Source organism: Vicugna pacos, chromosome 3, assembly GCF_048564905.1.
Source record: "Vicugna pacos chromosome 3, VicPac4, whole genome shotgun sequence".
In the NCBI taxonomy this organism is placed as follows: Eukaryota; Metazoa; Chordata; class Mammalia; order Artiodactyla; family Camelidae; genus Vicugna; species Vicugna pacos.
Genome location: NC_132989.1, coordinates 77,574,935 through 77,595,343, shown reverse-complemented (window position 1 = coordinate 77,595,343; position 20,409 = coordinate 77,574,935). Strand labels below are relative to the sequence as shown.

Here is a 20,409-nt window from a genome sequence, read left to right as displayed (position 1 = left end):
GTGATCTCATGTGGTATTTTTGTTTCTCTTCTGGCTTACTTCACTTAGAATGACATTCTCCAGGAACATCCATGTTGCTGCAAATGGTGTTATTTGTTGGTTTTTATGGCTGAATAGTATTCCATTGTATATTTTTTATCCAGTCATCTGTTGATGGACATTTAGGCTGCTTCCATGTCTTGGCTACTGTAAATAGTGCTGCTATGAACATTGGGGTGCAGGTGTCTTTTTGAAGTAGGGTTCCTTCTGGATATATGCCCAGGAGTGGGATTCCTGGGTCATATGGTAAGTCTATTCCCAGTCTTTGGAGGAATCTCCATACTGTTTTCCACAGTGGCTGCACCAAACTGCATTCCCACCAGCAGTGAAGGAGGGTTCCCTTTTCTCCACAGCCTCTCCAGCATTTGACATTTGTGGACTTTCGAATGATGGCCATTCTGACTGGTGTGAGGTGATACCTCATTGTAGTTTTGATTTGCCTTTCTCTGATAATTAGTGATATTGAGCATTTTTTCATGTGCCTATTGATCATGTATGTCTTCACTGGAGAATTGCTTGTTTAGGTCTTCTGCCTATTTTTGGATTGAGTTCTTTGTTTTTTTCTTACTAAGTCATATGAGCTTCAGCTTATATATTCTGGAGATCAAGCCTTTGTCACTTTCATCTTATACAAAAATTTTCTCCCATTCCGTAGGTTGTCATTTTGTCTTGCTTATGGTTTCCTTTGCTGTGCAGACGCTTGTAAGTTTAATTAGGTCCCATTTGTTTATTCTTGCTTTTATTTCTATTGCTTGGGTGGACTGCCCTAGGAGAACATTGCTGAGATGTATGTGAGATAATGTTTTGCCTATGTTTTCTTCTAGAAGGTTTATTGTATCTTATGTTTAAGTCTTTGATCCATTTTGAGTTTATTTTTGTGTATGATGTGAGGGAGTGTTCTAGCTTCACTAATTTACATGCTGTTGTCCACTTTTCCCAACACCATTTGCTAAAGAGACTGTCTTTATTCCATTGTATATCTTGCCTTCTTTGTCGAAGATTAGCTGACCAAAAGTTTGTGGGTTCATTTCTGGGCTCTCTATTCTGTTCCATTGGTCCATATGTCTGTTTTTGTACCAATACCATGCTGTGTTGATTACTGTAGCTCTATAGTATTGTCTGAAGTCTGGGAGGGTTATTTCTCCAACCTCTTTCTTTTTCTTCAGTAATACTTTGGCAATTCTGGGTCTTTTGTGATTCCATATAAATTTTATTATGATTTGTTCTAGTTCTGTGAAGTATGTCCTGGGTAATTTGATAGGGATTGTATTCAATCTCTAGATTGCCTTGGGCAGTGTGACCATTTTAACAATATTGATTCTTCCAATCCAGGAGCACGGGATATCTTTCCATTTTTTAAAGTCTTTAATTTCCTTAATCAATGTTTTGTAGTTCTTAATGTATAAAGTCTATCACCTCCTTGGTTAGATTTATTCCTAGGTATTTTATTACTTTGGGTGCTATTTTAAAAGGGACTGTTTCTTTACTTTCTTTTTGTGTTGATTCATCATTAGTGTAAAAAAATGCAACTGATTTTGGTACGTTAATCTTGTAACCTGCTACCTTGCTGAATTCTTCAATTAGTTCTAGTAGTTTTTGTGTGGACCTTTTAGGGTTTTCTATATATAGTATCATGTGATCTGCATATAGTGACACTTCTACCTCTTTTCCAATTTGGATCCCTTTTATTTCTTTCTCTTGCCTGATTGCTGTGGTTCAGACTTCCAAGACTATGTTGAATAGGAGTGGTGAGAGTGGACAGCCTTGTCTTGTCCCAGCTTTTAGTGGGAAGTTTTTGAGTTTTTCACCGTTGAGTACTAGGCTGGCTGTAGGTTTGTCATATATAGCTTTTATTATGTTGAGATATGTTCCCTCTGTACCCACTTTGGTGAGAGTTTTATCATAAATGTGTGTTGAATTTTATCAAATGCTTTTTCTGCATCTGTTGAGATGATCATGTGGTTTTTGTCCTTTCTCTTGTTGATGTGATGTATTACACTGATTTGTGTACGTTGAACCACCCTTGTGTCCCTGGGATGAACCCCACTTGATCATGTTGTATAACCTTTTTTATGAGCTGTTGGATTCTATTTGCTAATATTTTGGTAAGGATTTTTGCATCCAAGTTCATCAGTGATACTGGTCTGTAATTCTATTTTTTGGTAGTGTTTTGCCTGCTTTTGGTATCAGGGTGATGGTGGCTTCATAGAATGAGTTTGGGAGTATTCTCTCCTTTTCAATCTTCTGAAAGAGTTTGAGAAGGACCGGTATGAGTTCTTCTTTGTGTGTTTGGTAGAATTCCCCAGTGAAGCCATCTGGTCCTGGACTTGTATTTGTAGGGAAGTTTTTTGTTGCTAATTAGATTTCATTTCTAGTCATCGGTTTGTTCAAGTGTTCAGTTTCTTCTTGATTCAGTCTTGGTGGACTGTATGTTTCCAGAAACTTTTCCATTTCTTCTAGGTTGTCCATTTTGTTTCCTATAGTTGCTCGTAGTATTCTTGTATGATATTTTGTATTTCTGTGGTATTGGCTGTAATTTCTGAATTTTCCTTTCTTATTTTGCTTCTTTGTGCTTTCTCTTTTCTCTTCTTCATGAGCTTGGCCAGAGGTTTGTCAATTTTGTTTACTCTTTCAAAATCCAGCTCTGGGTTGACTGATTTTTTTAATCTTTATTTTATTTATTTCCTCCCTGATCCTTATTATTTCCTTCTTTCTGCTGACTTTTGGGGGGTTTTGCTCTTTTTTCTAATTCTTTTAGCTGGTGGATTAGATTGTTTATTTGAGATTGTTCTTTTCTGGGGAAAGCCTGTTATCGCTAAAAAACTTCCCTCTTAGTACTGCCTTTGCTGTGTCCCATAAATTTTGTGTGGTTGTGTTTTCATTTTCATTTGTCTCAAGGTATTTTTTAATTTCAAGTTTGCCTTCATCATTGACCCCTTGTTTTTTAGTAGCATGTTGTTTAATCTCCATGTTTCCCTTTTTTTCCCCTTTGTTTCTCTGTAGTTGATTTCTAGTTTCATAGCATTGTGGTCAGTAAAGATGCTTGAGATAATTTCTACCTTCTTAAAATTCTTGATGCTTCCTTTGTGCCCAAGTACAATCCTAGAAACTGTTCCATTTGCACTTGAAAAGAATGTATATCCTATTTTGGGGAGGTGTAATGCTCTGAAAACATCCACCAAATCTAATTTTTCTATTGTATCATTTAATTTCTCTGTTGTCTTACTTATTTTCTGTCTGGAAGATCTGTCTAGTGATGTTAATGTGGTGTTAAAATCTCCAACAAGGATTGTATTCCCATCAATTTCTCCCTTTAATCTCTGTTAGTAACTGTTTAATACAGTTAGGTGCTCCTATGTTGGGTGCATATATATTAATGAGTGTAATATCTTCATCTTGTATTACTCCTTTAATCATTATAAAATGTCCTTCTTTATCTTTCTTTATGGCCTTTGTTTTAAAGTGTGTTTTGTCTGAAATCAGTACTGCTATACCCGCTTTTTTGGCTTTTCCATTTGCATGGAATATCCTTTTCCATCCTTTCACTCTCAATCTATGTGTGTCTTTCTCCCTAAAGTGGGTCTCTTGTATGCAGCAAATTGAAGGTTCTTGCTTTATTATCCAGCCTGCCACTCTATGTCTTTTGACTGGAGCATTTAGTCCATTAACATTTACAGTAATTAATGATAGATGTGTGTTTATTGCCATTTTGAACTTATTTTTGCAGTTAATTTGGTATTTCCTCTTTGCTACTTTCTCTCTCCTTCTATTTTAAAAAATAGTCTTACCAGATAGACTATCCTAGGTTGTAGCTTTTTCTCATTCAGGACTTTGAATATATCTTTTTTATTATTACTATTGAAGTATAGTTAGTTACAATGTATCAGTTTCTGGTGTACAGCATAATGTCCCAGTCTTGTATGTATGTGTGTGTGTGTGTGTGTGTATGTGTGTATATATATATATACACACACACACATATTCTTTCTTATTAAAGGTTACTGCAAGATATTGAATTTAGTTCCATGTGCTATACATAAGAAAATTATTTTTTATCTGTATATATAGTGGTTAACTTTTGCAAATCTCAAATTCCCAAATTTATTCCTTCCCATCCCCTTTCCCCTGATAACCGTAAGATTGTTTACTATGTCTGCAAGTCTGTCTCTGTTTTGTAGATGAGTTCATTAGTGTCCTCTTTTTTCCTTTTTTTAGATTCCAGATGTGAGTGATAGCATATGGTATTTTTCTTTCTCTTTCTGGCTTACTTCACTTAAAATGATTATCTCCATATCCATCCACGTTGCTGCAAATGGCATTATTTTATTATTTTTATGGCACAGTAGTATTCCATTGTATAAATGTACCACAACTTCTTTATCCAGTCATCTGTCGATGGACATTTAGGTTGCTACCATATCTTAGCTATTGTATATAATGCTGCTGTGAACATTGGGGTGCATGTATCTTTTTGAATTAGAGTTCCCTCCAGATATATGCCCAGGAGTGGGATTGCTGGATCATATGGTAAGTCTATTTTTAGTTTTTTGAGGAATCTCCATACTGTTTTCCATATGGCTGCACCAAACTACATTCTCACCAGCAAGGTAGGAGGGTTCCCTTTTCTCCACACTCTCTCCAGCATTTATTGTTTGTAGACTTTTTAATGATGGCCAAGGACTTTGAATATACCTTGCAACTCCCTTCTGGCCAGCAGTGTCTGTGTAGAGAAATCAGCTGAAAGCCTTATTGGGGTTCCCTTATAACTAACCCTTTGTTTTTCTCTTGCTGCCTTTAGAATCATTTCTTTATCTTTAACTTTGGCCATCTTAATTATATGTCCTGGTGTTTGGTTTCTCCTTGTTTGCGACCCTCTGTGTTCCCCTGTATTTGTATATCTGTTTCCTTCTTTATGTTTGGGAAGTTTTCAGACATAATTTCTTGAAATTCCTTTTCAATCCATTAAATTTTCTCTTCTTCTAGAACCCCTATTATGCGTAGGTTGGCATGCTTTTTATTATTCCATGGGTCTCTTATATTGCTTTCACTGGTTTTTACTTGCTTTTCTGTCTGATGTTCTGATTGGGTGACTTCTGTTATCCTGTCTTCTAAGTCAATTACTCATTCCTCTGCATTGTCTAGTCTGCTTTTGACTGCCTTTATCTTGGCTCTTACCTCTGCCATTGAGTTTTCTGTTTTTATTTGGCTCCTTTTTAAAGTATTCTGCATCTCTATTCATAGTCTCTCTTATTTCCTTCAGTGCTTTTATCACCCCCTTTTTCATGTCATGGACCATGATTATTGTATTATATGGTATTTTAGTTTTGTAAGAAAGTGGCAAACTCTTCCAGAGTAGCTGTACCATTTTGTATTCCCACTAGCAATGAATGAGAGTTCCTGATGCTCTGCATCCTCACCAGCATTTGGTGTTGTCATGTTTTGGATCTGGGGCATTCTAATATGTGTGGAGTGGTATCTCATTGTTGCTTTAATTTGCAATGCCCTAATTACCTATGATGTTGATCATCTCTTCACATTCTATTTGCTATCTGTATATCTACTTTGATGAGGTATCTACAGCGGTTTTTGCCCACTTTTTAATTAGGCTGTTCCTTTTCTTATTGTTGTTTTTAGAGTTCTCTGTGTATTTTGAATAAAAGTCCTCTATCAGACATGTCTTCTGCAAATACTTTCTCCCAATTGGTAGCTTGTATTCTGATTCTCTTGACATTCATTGTTTTACACAGGGCAGAAGGTTTTGTTTTGTTTTGTTTTGTTTTGGGTTTTGGTTGGTTTTTTTTTTTTTAATGAAGTCCAGCTTATTCATTATTTTGTTTGTAGATCACACCCTTTAAGTTGTATATAAAAAGTCATCACCATATCCAAGGTCATGGAGGTTTTCTCTTAGGAGTTTTATACATTTGCATTTTACATTTAGGTCCATGATCAATTTTGATTTAATTTTCATGAAGGGTATGTGTGTGTGGATTCATGTTTTTTGCTTAAGGAATATTTATATTTTCACAGACTTTTTGTTTTGGCATGTCTTCAGAGTTACTTTAATGTGAAATCTCTTCATTCCTTTTAAAACCACTTATTAAGTATATTTTTACCCAATTATCAGTTTTTCAGATTAATTAGTAAAATTATACAAAATAACTGACAATCAAAATCACTTATACTTAACTTTAAAGTAAATAAACATTCTTTATATGCTTTTTCACTTTTGCTGTTCTACCAGTAGTAGGAGATTAAGGTGGCTCTCGATCCCACTAATTCATTCTTGAAACAGGTATTTGCATGTGCTATATTTCAGGCACCCTGTCATCTTTTATGCCAGCTTCTCTTATTCAACTCTCATCAGAGCCTCATAAGACTCATAGGTTAGGGACCAACTGTGGTGGATTTATTTCTTGCAATTCCATTAGATAATTAGCATTATTTTCATCCTATAAATGAGGAAACTGAGGCTCAAAAAAATTATTTGTTCCATATCACACAGTAATATATGGTGAAGCTGTCGATCACACTTCAGAGCCCATGCTACTTCTAGAACATGAGCTTCTAAGAACACAAGCTTCTACCAAGAGTGGCTTCAACATGAAGTAATAATTAGTAGGATAAGAAAAAAAATCAACTTGACTTTCAGAGACTTTTGATTTCTAAATAATACTTTCTGTCTTCTGGTGCTGGTTACAGTGTGTATCACCCATTCTCATCTTTGGAATACATTCCACATTCCTTTGAGGAAATGTACCATCATGGAGACTCTCTGTAATCCCACATATTGAATTATCTCCTAATTACACAATGTGCTGTTAAATCACACTGCCTGATTCAAATCCCTTCTCTGACAATGACTGCTGAATGACCTGAGCAAGCAGCCTCTCTTGAAGCCTCCATTTCTTCACCTGTAAAATGGAGATAACAACATCTACCTCAGAGTTATTATTAGAATTAAATGAGATAATTCATGTAAAGTAGTCAACACAGTGTCTCACTCTTAGGAGATGCTCAGGAAATATTAGGTGAGAGAGAGGGAGGAGGTTACATGGTACTGGGGTAGTACTGGTAAAGTCTGACAAATTACTTAAGCAGCACAAGCAAAATGTTAGTTATATAGTTCTCTCATAATAACATCAAAGAAAATATAGTATATAAGGAAAAGGCAAATGTTTACTTATGTTATCTGTGACCTAGAAGGAATGAAGATACATTTATTAAATTTTCTAATAGTGTTGATGGTTCTATTTTAAATTCTGTTGAGAAAAGTATAGTAAAGCAGATTCTTTAGCTGAATCCAGATTATAAAATGCTGAGGCTGGCAGAGTTTAGCGAATGTAAATTTAGCATTTTAGAGAAAGAGAAGGGGAGTAGAGAAGATTAACTTTTTATGCTGGGAATGTACAGTCATAGATTGTGGACCTTCTTCAGAAATTTTTTTTTTTTTAGCTCACAGCATTTTGAAACAGAAAACTGTGTAGGCAGAAGTAGTTTATTTCTAGTTTATTTCTTGAATAAGCAAGCAAAGGTCCTTGGGATTAGCACAATGTAGTCAAAAAAAAAAAAAAGTCATTTCACAATGGTAGTTACAGATATTTTCCAAGCCAGTACAAAATGAAAGAATGAAAGTTGCCATCATATGCCAGCAATCAAGAAATTCTCAACAAGCATTCTGATACTTTAACCATACCTTAAGTTAAATAATGCATAAACCAGGATAGAAGAACCATAGTAGTAAGATTCCAGGTGAAACTGAATGAAAGAAGATGCATAAATTGTACATAGTTTTGTTTGTATTTCTTTAAACACAGTTTTAAACATTTTTTTCTTTATGTCATAGTTATTAGATGGAATTAATGCTAGTTGTCATACTGATTTTTTTCAAATAACCTAATTTGTGTTTATAATACATGTTATATATATATATTTTTTTATATATTATATATATATATATTTTTATATATCATATATATATATATATATATATATATATATATATATATATATAAAAACATTGAACAAGGAAAGAAAAGATCACTTTATTCTCATATCCCACAGATAATCATTGATGCTTTTGTCTGTCCTCATATACACTTTTCCCAAGACTGGAAAAATTCATACAGCTTTTCATTATCAGCCTTCATCAGTGAATAATCCAGGAGTTAAATATTTTATAAATTCACTATTATTTCCTTAGGCTAATGGATTTAAAACTGCTGAGCCAGGTATGCTTTTTTTTTTTTTCAAATTGAGGTATAATTTATAGATCCAAAAATGAAGTTCTTTTCTGTTCACTTTGATGAGTTTTGATAATTGTATATACACCCATGTAAACACCACCAAAACAAGATACAGAATATTTATATCACCCCGGGAAGTTCCCTCATGCCTCTTTCCAACCTATCCCCTCCCCAAACCAGTCTGATTTGTCAACTCAGGTATGCCTCTTATGACATTTTTGCCAGAGTGCATGCCAGAAAGTTGAATCATTTATACCTGTACTAGCAATGTATGAAGTTGCTGGATTCTCCTTATTCTAAGAATTATGTATGTATGTGTTAAAGTATATCCCAAATAACACATATTAATCTTTGTCAGCTTCTACTTTGCAATATTTTTTCTTTGTTTACTAGTAAAGTTGAACTTTCTAAATATATTAATTGGCTGTTTACATTTCATTATTGTTTTAGTGATGGTGGTTAATTGTATAGTCTAATATGATTATATATTCCTTATTGCCATACAAAAAGCTATTAAATATTAAGGATATTATTTGTTTTAAATATTTTTACAATTCATTTATGGAAGTTTTTGTTTTTTTTATTTCAACGTATAGTTTTGTTTTTTTAACTGAAGTACAGTCAATTACAATCTCTGGTGTACAGCACAATGTCTCAGTCATATACATACATATATTCATTTTCATTTTTTCCATTAAAGGCTATTACAAGATAATGAACATAGTTCCCTGTGCTATACAAAAGAAACTTTTTAAAAATCTATTTCTATATATAGTGGCTAACATCTGTAAATCTCAAACTCCCAAATTTATCCCCTCCCAGCGCCTCTCCCCAGTAACCATAAGAGTGTTTACTAAGTCTGAGTCTGTTTCTGTTTGTAGAGTTCATAGTGTCTTTTTTTTTTTTTTTTTTTAGATTCCACATATGAGTGATAGCATATGCTATTTTTCTTTCTCTTTCTGGCTCACTTCACTCAAAGTAATGATCTGTCCATCCATGTTGCTGCAAATGACATCATTTTATTCTTTTTTATGGTAGAGTAGTATTCCATTTTATAAATATACGACAACTTCTTTATCCAGTCATCTGTTGATGAACATTTAGGTTGGTTCCATGTCTTGGCTATTGTATATAGTGCTGCTATGGACATTGGGGTGCATGTATCTTTTTGCTTTAGAGTTCCCTCCAGAAATATACCCAGAAGTGGGATTGTTGGATCATATGGTAAGTCTATTTTTAGTTTTTTGAGGAATCTCCATACTGTTTTCCATATGGCTGCACCAAACTACATTCCACCAACAGTGTAGGAGGGTTTCCTTTCCTCCACATCCTCTCTAGCATTTATCATTCGTGGACTTTTGAATGATGGTCATGCTGACTGGTATGAGGTAATACATCATTGTAGTTTTGATTTGCATTTCTCTGATAATTAGTGATATTGAGCATTTTGTCATATGTCTATTGGCTTTCCATATGTCTTCATTAGAGAAATGCTTCTTTAGGTCTTCTAACCATTTTTGGCTTGGGTTGTTTGTTTTTTATCATTAAGTTGTATAAGCTGTTTATATATTCTGGAAATTATGCCTTTGTCAGTCACATCATATGCAAATATTTTCTCCCTTCCATAGGTTGTAGTTTTGTTTTGCTTATGGTTTCCTTTGCTGTGCAAAAGCTTATGAGTTTAATTAGGTCTTATTTTATTTTTGCTCTTATTTTCATTTACTGGGTAGACTGCTCTAGAAGAACATTGCTAAGATTTATGTCAGAGAATGTTTTGCCTATGTTTTCTTCTAGGAGATTTATTGTGTCTTGTCTTATATTTAAGTCTTTAAGCCATTTCAAGATTATTTTTGTGTATGGAGTGAGGGAGTGTTCTAAGTTCATTGATTTACATGTGGCTGTCCAGTTTTCCCAACAACACTTGCTGAAGAGACTGTCTTTTCTCCATTGTATATTCTTGCCTCCTTTGTCAAAGATTAATTGACCATAGGTCTGTGGGTTTATTTCTGGGCTCTCTATTCTTTTCCATTGATCCATATGTCTGTTTTTATGTTAATATCGCAATGTTTTGATTACTGTAGCTCTGTAGTATAGTCTGAAGTCTAGGAGGGTTATTCCTCCAGCTTCGCTCTTTTTCTTCAATATTGCTTTGGCAATTCTGGGTCTTTTGTGATTCCATATAAAATCTCAGGATCACTTGTTCCAGTTCTGTGAAAAATGTCCTGGGTGATTTGATAGGAATCACATGGGATATCTTTCCATTTCTTGAAGTCTTCCTTAATCAATGTTTTATAGTTCTCCATGTGTAAGTCTTTACCTCCTTGATCAGTTTTACTCCTAAGTATTTTATTGTTTTGGATGCAATTTTAAAATGGATTGTTTCTTTACTTTATTTTCCTGTTGATTCACTGTTAGTGTAAAGAAATGCAACTGATTTTTGTATGTTAATCTTGTATCCTGCTACCTTGCTGAATTCTTTTATTAGCTCTAGTAATTTTTTGTGGAGCTTTTAGAGTTTTCTATATATAGTATCATCAACATAGAGTTTTAAATTTGCATTGCCACCTCGGCCAGTCTTTTCTTCATATTTTCTGTCCATTGTCATTCTTTAGGTCTTTGTAATCCTGGGATTATATAAATACCAAGTTATACCTTTCTCTAATTATTTTTATGGTTTTATTTTTATTTTATATCTGTAATCATCTGGAATTGATTTGGTAGATTAGGTTAATGTTATAACTTTTTGAAAATTACTAATCACCACAATTGAATAATCCTGTGTTTCCCTCACTGATACTAAAAATATCCTTTATAATAGAGTCTTATGTATATTTTGAGTCAATTTCATTATTTTGAATGGATTTTTCTATCTATTCCTGTGTCAATACCTCACTGCTAAATTACTGTAGCAATATAATCCTATTTAATATCTGGTAAGCAAGTTGGACCTTTACTGTTCCACATTTAAATTTTTACTTTAAAAGCTTAAGCAACTGGATAATGTGCTACATTCTTATTTTCTTTTACTTAACCACACCTGGAAAAAGCTTAGACAATTGACCATGGAATCAATAAAAAGCCCTCATTATTTAGCAGGTGGCCACTACCGGAATTGTGGCCCTAGTGCCAAAAAGGAAGTAATCAATTCTAGACGAACCTCCTACCTTCAAAGTAATGGAAAAGATTGCATGTGGAAAGTAAGTAGCATGAGGAATGTAAGTAGCGTGAAATTTGGGTATTTGATTGCCATTTTCTGGCTCGGGTTTCTTTATGAGATGTTTGATCAGAATTTTTCCATCACCATGGTACTGAACAAAAGGTTCAACAAAGTCAGAGTAGACAGCATCTTACTGTTTTCATGATGCAAATTCCCAAGACATCTATGATGGCTATGTATAAATGCAAGTCACAAAATCCTCTCCCAAAGACATTCATTAATAATCTTTCTACCACCTGCCATACTGGATTATTAACATCCTTTATATTCTCTGGCATTAATGGAGATAATCAAGTTAAATGTAACAATGTTTTGTTCTTTGTGTGCAAATAGTTCAGTTGACTATTATAAGTAAAGTGTTGGGTTTGAGACATTTTTCTGAGTAGAAATAAAAGTCAGAGAAAGAAGCCAACTTTTACTGAACATTTACAAAGCATTAATCATTTTTAAACCTAAAAGCTAGATATTGTTCTTATGCCCAAATTAGATGGGAAGAATCTTAGGCACAGAAAGGTGACATAACTTTGGTCAAGATCTCATAGCTAGAAAGTAGATCTCAGAAATAACCAATCATGCTTGACTCAATAGTTTGATTCCATTTGTTTTCAAAGACATTCTCTCTTATTTGTGAGTTTTGTATTGCAACAATTACTCTAACTGAGCTAGCTTGCATGTTTTTAGTATTTTCTAATAAAGCACTATTGCTGTTTCAAACTGTAATAACATGGCCAAACAAGTGACTTCGGGACTTTGCTAATTCTTGATCAAAAATTATCTGGCTCCTTTATATCAAGGAAGATGTTAAGTTCATGGTCCTAATATTATGTCTGTATTATTTGAAGAATTAAAATTCAGAAAGTTATTACAGTTTCTGTAAATTGAACAAGAAGTGCCTGCCACATTCACCTATAATTTTTCATAGGAATATAAACAGTAGAGTGGTTGAGTATGGAATTTGGAGTCAGACCTGAATTTAAATGCCAGCTTGGAAGTTTACTAGCTGTGCGATCTTGGATAAATTATATAACCTTTCTTACCCTGTTCCTTAAAGTACCTTCCTGATGGTATTTTATTTATTCCACAAACAAACTTATTTTTTAAAGTATTTAGCAGGGTATCTGGAACAATCTGTGCTCCAGAAAATCAATGTTTTGTTCTCATCTTCCATCTTGTTATTGGTATTTAAGAATTAATCTCTCTATATTTGACTACTGTCAGTAAATCAAGATGACTAGAATCTATACCATTTCTATAATGTTTGATCGTTTTTATGACCTTTTCCCAATTAACTCATAAGTTACAGTAGTTTACTTTCTATCATAATTGCTAATATTGAGATAAAACAAATTTGAGATCTGGTATTTATTGTGAACAGTAATGAATTACTGCTTTTTTCCTTGAGGCTAGTATGAAAAAGAAAAAAGAGGGGTAGATAAAAAACAATTTAAATTTAAAGCAGAAGAGTATTATCACTTTGGAGAGCACAGAATTATAAGGTCAGTGTAATATGAATGTTTTTCTTCCATTCTTCCCTCTTAGCCCAGTTCTAAAGCAGTAGTAAAATGCAGAAAGAGGGACTATAATTATGGACCAGGTTCCCTACTTAGTGTTCACCTTATACAGGACTATAAATAATGCTGCAGAAGACCAACATGATTCTTTATAAATAGGACCTTGTCAGAGTTGCTGAGCCTGGAAAGGTGATTATGATTATTTTAATTCTAAGCCTTCTGTCCAATCCTCGAAGTCACTTTTTTCTGCCTTTTTCTTTTGGATGAAGAAAATTCTTCAGTATTGACTCTGTGCTTTCATACTGTTTACCCTGAAATAAGTTTCTATCAATCACATTAGGGAAGTTTGCTTTGTTCATGGATTTGTTTTAAGAGAGACGGGCAGATAGCCATGTACCCCAGCTGCTTACCAGGCCTTTTTGATTGGGAACTCCATCTATCTTCCCTATGTTGTTTTATTAGTTCATTGGCCATAGATTAAATGTTACTGGCTGAGCAGTCGGTTAGATCTCAGGGCAGGTGTAAGAATGCATATTACAGATTTATTCTGGAAAGCCTCTTAAATCTTTCCACCTGTGTCCTGCTAAGTGTGATGCTAATGATAGGCACGAAAGCTGAGAAACTATTATGCTGTTAAAGTTACTCTGAAAATTACAACTTTCACATTTGCTTCAACAATACTCAATATTTAAAGACACTGTAATATTTGGAGTTTTTCTCTTTAACTAAAGGAAACAAAAGACATTATTGGCTTTTCAAAATCCCAAACTAAAGGAACAATATTAACACTCATTCATAGCTCAAAACAAAGAAGATTTTCCCTTGTGAACAACAAACTGGGAAAGAAAATCAAGGGGTTTTCATCTTTGTTTTCTTATTCCAAAGGCCTGTATCTATTTTCCTCTTTGCTTGGTTTACATAATACTGTTTTCCTATATTTATTTTTGTTTGTTCAGACATTTATTTTTGTTCCTTTTTTGTTCCTATTTTCTTCCTAATTTGTAAATTTCTGAGTTTTGGCCATTTCTGTCTCCATTTTTCTAGGCTTCCTTTTAAGTCATACTCATTTGCCCTTTTGAGTCTTCTTCCATCTTTTCGTCCTTGAGTTCTTCCTCTTCCTTAGTCTCTTCTGTTTGTTTCTCAGTCATCTCTGTCCCAGGCTGCCCTGCTTTGCTGGACATGAAGAAAGCTAGTGACCTCATGTTCCTGGACTTTTTTTTTTTTTAAACATATATACTTTGATTTCTGCACTCATTCACATTTTGTCTATCTCTTCAGATGAATTACTATGATCTCTACTATCTACTTCGTGTTGAAAAAAGATACACATTTCTTTTTATATGTGCTGGTACTTTAACCCTTTAACGTCTCAATTCCTAGAGAAACTTTGAACATTTGTGCAAGGAGAACCCTAAGTTTCTTGTGTAATCAATCAGTGATGGAGACAAGTCTCAAAATCAGAAGTTTGTAATGTTTTAACCTAAATATTACATCTTGATAGTTGAAATACAGAAATGAATGAATCTTCCAATAGATGTTTTTAATTGACATTTTCTTATGATTTCTAGAATACAATTTGTAGACAAAATTGCCTTTTCTACTTTCAATAGCATTAAGAGAATCATAGAAGAAAAAATAATTGTGATGTTTGTGGTTGATAATGTCATTCTCTATATAGCTAGTTTTGATTAGTTTGTAATTTTTAATTAATTAATCTTGAAACTGTATTAAATACCAAATGTTTTTTAACATAGTTATCCAAGTTCTCCAGAAATTGTTTTTGTCTTGTATTTTTCATTAGAAACAAAAGTACCTGTAAAAGTATTAGTCCTATTTAGGCTTCCAAACTTCTAGGCATTAACTGGGAATCAGGCTTCAGCTTGGTAACTAACTTCAATAGCTTTTCTTCAGTTGCTTATCTAGAAAACAGAGTGAAAGAAACCAAGTTACCTGAAGATCTAAAAAATCCAAAACTATCTACCAGTAGTTCTAAGAAGTCAGTATTATGGCCAGATATAAAATCAATACACAAAAGTCAGTTGTCTGAAATAACCACTTAGAAAACAATTTTTTAATTAAGGGAAATATAACCTATGATAGGCATAAATAGATATGTGCATATATACTGTTTCTAGAATGCTTAATTTTTAACCAAAACCAAATTATCTCAAAATTATTTCACAAACCTAATATAATCCAAATAAAAATACCAGTAGGAGGGAGAGAAACATGTAAGCAAAAACAGCCAAGAAAACTTTTAATAAGAAGAGTAAGGAAGCATAACTCCTCACTCCTTAGGTGTGGACTGCACCTAGTGACTTCCCTCCAAAGAATTCAAAATGGAAAGGGGAAAAAAAATAACTTTACAATGGAGAAACTAGACAAGCACTATGTCAGCAAGGTGATCAAGGTCAACATCAACATTATAAATCATATTGATAGTATGCACCCTTCATATGATGTAATGAAAACTGCTCTTTACATTATGATCTTTATCCCAATAACCCTAAGCCCAGTTGTATCATGAGAGTAAGGTCAAAGAAATTCCAGTAATGAGGCATCCTACAGAATACCCAACCAGCAACCATCAAGACTGTCCAAGTGGTCAAAAACAAGAAAACTGAGAAATTGTCATAGACAAGAATAGCGTAAGGAGACATGACAAATAAGTATGTTAAGTGGTATCCTGAATGGGATCCTGGAACAGAAAAAAGGATGTCAGGTAAAAACTAAATGTGTTAGTCTCCTAGGGCTGCCATAACAAAAATACCACAGCCTGTGTGGCTTAAACAACGAATATATTTTCTCACAGTTCTAGAAGTCCAAGATCAAAGTGCCAGCAGGTTTGATTTCTGGTCAGACTTCTCCCCAGGGCTTGCAGACAGCCACCTCCTTGATGTTTCTTCACATGGCCTTTTCCTGTTTGCTTGTGCTCCTATTGTCTCTTCTTTTAAAGACATCAGTTCTCCTGGGTTAAGGCCCCACCCTTCTGATATCATTTAGTCTTAACTATCTCCTTTAAAGGCCCTCCAAATACAGTCACATGGGGAAGTTAGGGCTTCAACCTATGAATTTTGGGAGAACATAATTTAGTACGTAACACTAAGGAAATCTAAATGAGCTATGGACGTTGTAAGGTAGCAGTATTGGTTAAGTGTAAGAAATGTAGCATACTAATTTTAGAGGGTAATAATTTAATAGGGAAAATTGGTTTGGAGGTTTAAGGGGTTTAACTCTATACTATCTGGTCAATGGTTTCTATAAATCTAAGAATCTTCTGAAAATAAATTTTTTATAAAATAAAATCTAAGAAATACTTTTTTTCAAGAGTGACAGGGTAATGGTCTCTCCCAGGAAGATAAGAAAATTATGGTAATTAAAGCAGCGGGATACTGTACAGGGTAGATTAGTCAAGAAATAAAATTGGGACAAGTAAATAGCTATTTGGGGGAAAATACAGAACTTTCTGACCCAGATACAGAAAGAAATTTCTAAATTGATAATAAAAAGTTAACAAGAGAAAAAAGAACTGTAAAGGTGCTAGAAGAAAATGTAACTGGATATTTACATAGTCTTAATGTGAGGAAAGACTTCCTAAGTTTGACTTAAAAAGGAAGACACTGCTCACTAGGAATATATACAAAATTGTAAACTTCTATATGGAAGGAAGGAAGGAAAAGAGGGAGAACTACATGGAGGGAAGAAAAGGATATAATGAAACTCAAAACAAAATGAAATTGCAAACACATTTTCTAGTTTGTCATTTGTTCTTTATGTGATAAGGCTTTATATTCTTAATATATTAATTCTCACAAGCCTATGAGGAAAAGATGAATTTTTTTTTAAGGGCACAGGAGAAAATGTACATATCACCAAAGAAGTAATACAAATAGCCAAAAACATGGGGGCGGGGAGTGAAAACAAAACTCAAGCTGTTAAAACAAAATAAGGCACTCTGCCGATGAGTATGAACTGTATCATTTCTGGAGGGAAGTTAGATCATACACATGAAATACCTTAAAAATTACACGTTCGTCCTAAAAATTCTACTTGTAGGAATTTATCCTAATCACTAATATTTTCTGTTACAAATGATAGAAGTATCTTCCACTAAAAACGGATTTATCAGCATGGGAAGCCTAAGAACTGGAACTGGGACATGGCTGGTTCATAGAGTTCAATCAATGTCAGGAATCTCTCTTTTTGTCTCCTGACTCTATTTTCTCTCAGTTGGCCTCATTTCACAGGCAAGCTTCCTGCCAGGGGCAGGGGTGTTGGCTTATTACATTTCCATGATGGCCAACCCAGAAAAAGTCCTGAGCCAGTCTGGTTTGACCTTGCTGGATTCAAATGCCCATGTCTTGATCCAGTCATTGGTTAGTCTGCGCAGGCCTATACTACGTGTTCCCTTCTTCAGACAAAAACAAAGGGGTCCCAACCACATGGACTGGCAGAGGGAAGGGTCACTTCTGAAAGAACAATCTACCAAAAGAAAGAATGCTGAACCAGCCCCCCACCCTGCAGAGAGAGATTTACTATGTATAAGAAAATCCAAATATGTACTATTCACATGGATAGAAGTATTTACAGATGAAAATTTGAACAAGAGTAAGAATCCTATAAAAAGGGGTTGATTGTAAATTATCCATAGGACCAAGTATTAGACTATGAATACAATGATGTAAAAGTATAAGTTACTAAAAAGATGTTTGTGGTATAGTCAGGTATGAAAAGCAAATTGTAAAATACATGCCTTACTATCCACGCAAGTCTATATACATGGACATATTTAGACATGCACAGAAAGGGCAGGAAGCAGTGTGCCTGTACATTTATAGTAGTTACTGAGAAGCTGTGGAGCTACAAGTAATTTTTTTGTTTTTTCCTTATGCCTCTTAGGATTGCTTTACACACACACACACAAATACAACAGTGAGTATATGTTAATCATGCTGTGCAAGTTATAAAAATAAAGTAAGATTTGTATAATTCTTTGACTCTATAAACAGTTTCTGCCGTTTGAATGGCTTACAGTCTAGTAAGAGACAGGACATGTTTAAAAATATACATATAAACCTACAAAGTTAAGTAGAATCAAGTATGTTATATATATATATACATGAAAACATTTTGAAAAAGGCTATGCAGTGTAACAGAGTATTAAAAAGTGATAAATATATACAAGCACAGTTTATATCAACACCCATACACACAAAGTGCAAAATAAGTTAAAATGAGATTAAGTGTTTGGACCACACATTTTTAGGCATGATGTTTGAACCTTATTCTAACTATGTAAGGTAAATCAGGTGCATATTACCATCCACTCTTCACAGATGAGGAAACAGACCTGAAAAGCAATGTGACTTTCCTAAAGAAACATTTAGCCACTCAGTTCTAACTTAAACCCAGGACTTCTGACTTCAGTCCACAAAAATTTTCCAACAGAAGTGTTAGAGAAATCCAAAGGCAAAAGCAGGTCCTGGGGCCCAGGGCAGTCAGATTTTTAGGAGAAAATGGGAGTTAAACTGGGCTTTGGAAGTTCAGGGGACATAGACCAGTTGGAAGGAGGTGGTAGGACATTCCAGAGAAGTGACATGGACAGAGAAATATGCTGTGGCCCATCTCTGATACAGAGCAGGGTGTGGTCCTTTCAGAGGATCAAATGTGGGTAAACTTGAAAATTGTTTTGTCTTGCTCACAGTTTTCTTTAAAAACAGTCTGGTTTTGCTTTTCAAATACAAGTCTCCTTTCAGGCCCTTTCCTACCAAAAACAAAAACAAAAACAAACAAAAACACACACAAAAAAACTTTAAACCAGATCATTTACGTTTCTGATCCATAGCCCTGGAAGAATGAGAAACTTAATAACCAGTTTTAGTTGGGTTGCTTAAGAATTTTAACTGAACAGAGAAATGAGAGGCTGTCGACACAGTATACTAAAGACAATGCAGAGGAAGGCTGTCTGAGGACAATATATGCATCTTTCCTCCACTTTTGCTTCAAAGTCTGAGTACAGAAGACAAAATGTCAATCATTAGGCAGTTTAACTGGCCCATTTGAGAAAGATGTGCTAGAGTTTCACTGCATAAACTTAATGGTGGTAGAAATATTTTGTTTTATCTCCTGGAGTATTAGCCTTTTTTCTAGTATTGTGGAGTTTGAAAGAAGTTGCTTATCTGGAAAACTGAAGGGTTTATAAATATCTAGTTGACACTTGAACATCGTGGACGTTTGGAGCACCCACCCTCCATGCAGTCAAACGTCCTTTTGTAACTTACCATCAGCCCTCCACTTATTTGTTTCCTCCATACCTGTGGTTCCACATCTGCACCATCAACCACAGACCATGTAGTGCTGTAATAGTTCCTGTTGAAAAAAATCCACGTATAAATAAATGGACCTTCACAGTTCAAATCTGCATTGTCCAAGGGTTAACTATAATTGCTATATAATTTGGAATTATATATTTGTTATAAAAATACTCGTAAGTAGAAAGGTGAACAGAACGAGAATTCTTGCCAAAGGTTTTTAGAGGTGACTGGCTATGCAGGAACATTTATTTATTCAGCATTTATTGAGGGCATTCTTCTTGCCAAGCATTGGTGACCAGTGTTGGCACAAAGGCCAACAAAATAGAGCCATCTGCACTCTAGTGAGGGAGACTAAACTAGAGAGAGATACAGAAGAGGACCTTAACCCTAGTGGAAAAAGTACAAGACAAGCCAGGAGAGGAGCCAGGGACTGGTTCTCAGAGGGAATGACACCTCACTAGTAGTGGGGAGAGAAGTGTACTACCACAGAGAGGCAACAAGGAAGCAAGAGAAAGAAAGTTCTAACCAGGAAACTGCAAGTGATTCAGGGTGTCTAGTGCATAAGATGTGAAGACCTCATAGGAGCTTAGAGAGAGGAACAAAAGCCAAATCTTAGAGGCTACCTAAGAAATTTGGATTTCATTTTTTAGACAGCGGGGAACCACTAAAGGATTCAATTCATGGCTAAATATGCATTTTTGAAAACTGTAACAGAAAAGACCTGAGTATCATCAATCACAAGGCACACCCTTAGTAACGTGGTGCCTGCGAAGAGACTGCCAGACATCCACCCTTATGGGGTCAGGCTGTGGGCCCTTGGCTCTGCCCTTCTTGGACTTCCAACTGAATGGGGTGACCCTACCTAATGTTCCCATTTTAGGAAATCTAGTGAGAAACTGGGACTAATTCCAGAGAGCAATGATTAAAGGCAATAAAGGGATAGAAATTTACATTGAAAATTAATTGCCTTTTTTTTAAGCAAGTGTTCACCTAATGGAGAGGTGCCTTTTCCCAAAGAGCCTCCCACATGCCTCAAGACATTTTTGGTTCTTCTCTTTTGTAACTGCTTTAAAGGCTAGTCTTGG

The 20,409-nt window shown here is 34.7% G+C and overlaps 1 protein-coding gene and 1 long non-coding RNA gene across 3 annotated transcripts in view; one reads left to right on the top strand and one right to left on the bottom strand.

Moving 5' to 3' along the window:
• LOC107034240 (uncharacterized) overlaps nt 1–20,409 on the bottom strand; it is a 95,055-nt gene that overhangs the window by 836 nt on the left and 73,810 nt on the right. The window contains exons 4-5 of the long non-coding RNA XR_012071428.1: nt 19,292–19,379; nt 14,824–14,929 (exon numbers count right to left, since the gene is read on the bottom strand). This is a non-coding gene — a long non-coding RNA (uncharacterized lncRNA). The remainder of the gene's footprint in view (nt 1–14,823; nt 14,930–19,291; nt 19,380–20,409) is intronic.
• CWC27 (CWC27 spliceosome associated cyclophilin) overlaps nt 1–20,409 on the top strand; it is a 197,475-nt gene that overhangs the window by 170,806 nt on the left and 6,260 nt on the right. The gene's annotated exons all lie outside the window — the stretch shown is intronic.